This window comes from Lepus europaeus, chromosome 13, assembly GCF_033115175.1.
Source record: "Lepus europaeus isolate LE1 chromosome 13, mLepTim1.pri, whole genome shotgun sequence".
NCBI classification, from domain to species: domain Eukaryota; kingdom Metazoa; phylum Chordata; class Mammalia; order Lagomorpha; family Leporidae; genus Lepus; species Lepus europaeus.
This window is the reverse complement of record NC_084839.1, coordinates 5,297,164-5,302,425: the sequence shown is the minus strand read 5'-3', so window position 1 is coordinate 5,302,425 and position 5,262 is coordinate 5,297,164. Positions and strand designations below refer to the sequence as shown.

Genomic DNA, 5,262 nt, shown 5'->3' with positions numbered 1-5,262 from the left:
TGGGCTTGACCAGGCTGAATCCAGGAGCCAGGAGCTCCATCAAGGTCTCTCACGTGAGTGGCAGAGATCCAAGCACTTGGACCATCTTCCACTGCCATTCCAGGATGTGTGTTAGCAGGGAGCTGGATTGGAGGCAGAACAACAGGGATTCAGACTCATGTACTCACGGGAACGCATGTGAACTCATGAGATGCAGACATCCCAAGTGACTGCTTAGCTCGCCACTACATGCCAGAACTATCATCTTCATTTTTCACAGCGTTACTGATTTTGGAGAAAATGCCTCCTTCGCACTTCAGCCCTAAGGCTTGTGCTTGCTTGTGCACACGGCTGTGTAGACACTGGAGGGGGAGTCAGACTGTGTGCAGTTGCGTCAGATCTGAAGCTGACTGGAGGATAATAAAAACGGACATTGCAGAATAACCATGTGTCTCACTTTGTATCTGTTTGATTACCTAGTATTATCCAAACGCAGCTTCTACTCAAATTTTTGCTTCTTGACTTCCCAGTTCAGGTATTGTTCCCTCCTCTAAGTAGCTCTTGCATACTTCAGTGGTTTAGAAATAGCCTTATCCACACTAATGATGTGAAAATACGGAGTAATGTATGCTCAATTGTACATAATAGGGTTGTAATTCCATGGAGAGATGCAAGAGTGCTTTGCTAATGCCGTGAGGAACTCAACGTGGACTTGCGGGCAGGAGTTGTCATGCAAGAGGACCAGCTGGGTTTGTGTGGGAGATGACATGAGACCATGATGCTGCTGTCAATGGAGCCCCTTGAGAGAGCAAAACTGAGGGGGCAAAGCGGGCTGCAGGGCGTCAGCTGGTGCTCACTATGCATCTGAATGCCTGGCTCGCACCTCCTCCCCCCTGCCCTGTGGCTCTCATCCTGCCCATAAAGATCACACTCCAGGGCCCTTCTCAGTGTCCAGTGTGTTCAATGGAGGCTGACATTTCCAAAACTCAACGACACATTCTGATTTTCAATATGAGAATTTGCCACAATTTTTATTAGTAATCAGACATCATGAATGAGGCATCCTCACCCCAGCAGAACATCTTGCTGTAATTACTAAAATCTCCGCTGTTCTGCCACAGTCATTGCCAACCAACACCCAATGACCACTTAATGTAGGCTACCATGCTGAGCTGCAGTGGGCATCCAGGGATTCCCTGGAAGGCTAAGGTTCCCACCAAGGGGGCCCAGAAAGAATGTCCTCAGGGGCAGTAGACCTGGGTCTGCTGATCTGAAGGCCCCGGGCAGTGGGGCTGGGTGGTGGAGCAGAATCACTGTTGAGAGAATTTGCAAAAGAATCCAGAGGCTCATGTGGCTTGGGTGCAGAGTCTGGAAAGGCAACGAAGGGATGAGCAGAAGGAACGAGAGAGCTAGACTGAGGATGAGCCGGCTTGGATGGCTGGGGGCAGTGGCTCAGCGCCAAGGGTTAAGATGGGGAATGCACCCTACAACTCCCTGGAGGAGTACTTGAGTGTAAAGGAGCCCCGGGAAGGCCAGGCAGTGAGGACAAAGAAATGACCAATAGTAGTGATCATTCACATTCCACAATTTACAAAGGGGTCACTTCTATGATTTCACGTACTTTTTTTTTATTAACAATTTATTTTATTGATTTGAAAGATAGAGTTACAGAGAGAGGTAGAGACAGAGAGAGGTCTTCCCTCTGCTAGTTCACTCCCCAGATGGCTGTAATGGCTGGAGCTGCGCTGATCTGAAGCCAGGAGCCAGGAACCTCTTCTGGGTCTCCCACGCTTGTGCAGGGGCCCAAGGACTTGGGGCATCTTTTACTGCTTTCCCAGGCCATAGCAGAGAGCTGGATTGGCAGTGGAGCAGCTGAAACTAGAACCGGTGCTCATATGGGATGCTGACACTTCAGGCCAGGGCTTTAACCCGCTGTGCCACAGAGCCAGCCCCTCAGGTAATTCTTACACAACTTCGTGAGTGGTAGGGCTAACACCTTAGGTTCCATAATGTGGCCCAATATTTCTCAACCTGAGATCCAAACAATTGTTCTAACTCCAAGCAGGCATCAAGGCTGTGCCACATGGAAGTCCGACGCCAGGCTATGTGCACCCTCATCCTGGCTCAGCTGTCTCGGTCGTGCAACCCTGGCCAAGCTACTGAACTTCCCTGCTTAGAACGTTAGAATCCAAACGCTGCTTCCCTCGTGACATTGACTGCAAAATTGACTAGGGTACTACTAAGTTACTCCCGAATGCATTCTTTTGGGGAAGCTGTAGCTCTTATCCAGTCCTCTAAGTTGTATAAACTCCATACCCCTCACCTCCCCGAAACAGTGACTGGTAAGGAAGAAGAGACTGGCATGCCTGTGATCCGCTGAGCCGCTCCCCAGGCAGGGTATGAGATGAAGGGGTTCCAGTGCCATAGCGGCATGTGTTGGGGTGAGGGGAAGGCACAGTCAGCCCCCGAGCACCAGGCAAGGTGAGCCTTGCTCCTTTCTGTATGTGGGAGTAAGGGTCAGCATTCCCAGGGGGCTGGTGACAGGCCAGGCACAGGCCAACTTCCCCGTGTCCAGGGTTACGTCTCTTCTCAATGCCACCACGGGGATGGTTCCATCGCCAGTCACCTTACAGGGGCTCAGAGAGGCCACTGGTGGGGAACTCCCAGGACACAAACGTGTTTGTCAGAATCAAAGCCCAGGTCCTTCTGTTTTCTTTTTAAATGATATAAGACAATTTAATGTTAATTACTAATATTTTCAAAACAGTAAAATTATAAAAAATCTTATTACAATCACATGTATCAAACTTCAGTGAACAAGAAACAAAAGTGAATCTTCTGGAGAATATTCAAATGGTTTTCAGCGGGTTCACGTCACACTGCTGCTGCACGTGGTCCAGTTGTTCAGTGCCTTAAAGCAGACACTCCAGCAACACAGCGCAAGTTCTCTTGGCCTTTTTTCCCCGGGAAGGAGAAAGCAGTCTTCGAAACATGGAGTGAAAGCAGTCTGGGAGTCTTGCAGGGGTCCGGGTCAGCACAGTGGCCAGCTGCCATTCCCCCCTTTATCTAGTAAACTACTTCATTTTGCTCCTCTTGCAGAATTTATTCTCTTGGTATCCGTTGGGCTCAGAATCAGCGTTCCACTTTCGAATTTCCCAACCTGCCCAGTCCGTCCACTTGACAAAATACTGGGAGCCGACTTCTTTGGGTTTTCTTTCTTCTTGCCCTTTCCTCTTCTTTTTCTTAAAAATACCTGTGCCCTGGGCCAATTTCTTCTTCCTTGGCTGCCTGTTTTCTTTGACTTGCTCCCGCAGAGCCTTGTAATTCATCTGACCTTTTTGGGAGGTTTAGCACCCAGCGTTATGGCACATTCCCGCCGCAGGGCTCTTGCTGTTCCTTTTCCATTACCTGTGGGAACACAGACCGGTGTTCTTCCAAAAGAGCCTTTTCTAGGTTAAATTCTTGCACATCTACACCTTTCTCGGGGACACTAGATTTGGCTTTTGCACCTCATCTTGTTCTTGTTTCAGCTTTTTTCTTTGTGTCTGCTGTGGGATTCTACCACGTCTACTCGCTCCCTTGTTTTCTTCAGGGGAGAGGAAGATATTGCGGCCGCAGGGACGTCTGGTCCTGAGGCTGTATCTGGAGAGGTGACAGCAGGAGCACAGTGTAGCTCTTCCCGGAGTTGCTTGAAAAAGCTAGGAGCATTCTTGTTCTGGCTTCTTTGGGGTGAGCCAGGTAGGGGAGCTTTCTCTACCGCCAAGGATGCTATAGCACCCACACATTTTTTCTTGTTTTCCCTTATCTTTCTGGCCTTCTTCTGTTTATCCTGTTTCTCCAAAGTTGTACAGGTTCTGCAGCAGAGCATCCAGAAGCATCGGGGAACTCGGAGGCGCAGCGTGCCCCTGCCCTTGTGCCATCGTGGGGTCTGCAGTAAACTCCCGGCCACAGCGCCATCCAGGATTCCCCTTCTGTCTTCTACCACAGAGGCTGGGACCCCTCCGAGGCAGAGGCAACGAGTGGAAAAATCAGGGGTGGGGGGCTGTGGGACAGGGGCTGGGGCTCTGCTGAGGTGGTTATTAGCAAAGCCCAGAGGTGCGAAGACGAACTTCAAAGATATGGGAGTCACCTGATCTGGTCTGCAGTTGGAGAAGGGGCTGGGGTTGGGGGTGGCACGTCACTTTTCCTTTACAGTTTGCTGCTTTGCTTCTCCCTTCGTGCCATCATCTGACGTCTCCTGAAAACACAGCTCTTCCTACTCAGTTTTGGGGCTTTAGGTCATGAAGGGGCTGAGTGCTGTTCCTGTGGAGTGGGAATGGAGGGAGGGATGGGACTCGAGTGATTATTCCAGGACCACGTCACCTGTGGAGGGAAGACTTGTGGGATGCGCCCAGGATGAAGCTCCCAGGTGGCAGAAACACACGTTTTACTCTGGAGAATGAGCCTCGCTGTGGTCATTGTGTGTGCCCCAGGGTGTGGACAGGTAGCCTTTCTCCCGGCTGCACACACTGCTTCCAGTTGTGGACAGCAGTGCTATTTGGGGTGAGCGTGTGAGTCTAGCCACCAGTCAGGCTGTGTGAATTCATAAGACATTCTGTGCAGAGTTGGATGTGGGAGAAATGATCCCCCTGCCCCTGCCTGGGCCCATTCCGGGGGCCCTCCCTGCCTGCCATGCTCCTGCCTTGCCTCCGTGGCTGTGATGTGGTCCATCACACTGCTTCCTCCTCACTGCACCACCTCACAGGGCTACCCTCCCCTGGAACTGGGAGCCAGGGCTCCCTACACTCAGTACACGTGCAGCCTCAGCACAACCCCAGTGACAGCTGTGGACATGTGCCTTGTATCTTCACATTTGTCAGGTGTGAAGGTTGATTTTAAGCCCAGGTGGGGCTGGGCTAAGGGATGCCCAGGGACCTGGTAAATCTGTTGCTGGGGGTGTCTTTGAGGGCGTTTCCAGGAGACATCAGCGCTTCATTTGTAAACTGAGTCAAGAAGACCTGCTCTCCCCCACGTGAATGGGCATGGTCCAAGCAGTTCAGGGCCTGGACAGAACAAAGAGGAGGAGAAAGAGCAGGTCTGCTTGCTCTCTGCTTGGGCAGGCGCATCCATCTCCTGATTCTTGGGCCTTCAGACTTCAGGGTTCACACCAGGCTCTCAATTCTCAGGCCTTCAGACTCAAGTGGAAGTTATGTTGTGGACCCGTCTGTCTGTCTGTCAGTTCTCAGGCCTCTGAGTGTGGGCTGAGCTACAACACTGGCTGTTCTGCAGCCTACAGAGCTGAGC

General features: G+C 51.3%; 1 pseudogene; it reads right to left on the bottom strand.

The window, feature by feature from the left end:
- Window positions 1-3,058: 3,058 nt before the first annotated feature.
- Window positions 3,059-3,899, bottom strand: LOC133772981 (uncharacterized protein C1orf131-like; annotated as a pseudogene).
- Between the last annotated feature and the right edge of the window lie 1,363 nt (window positions 3,900-5,262).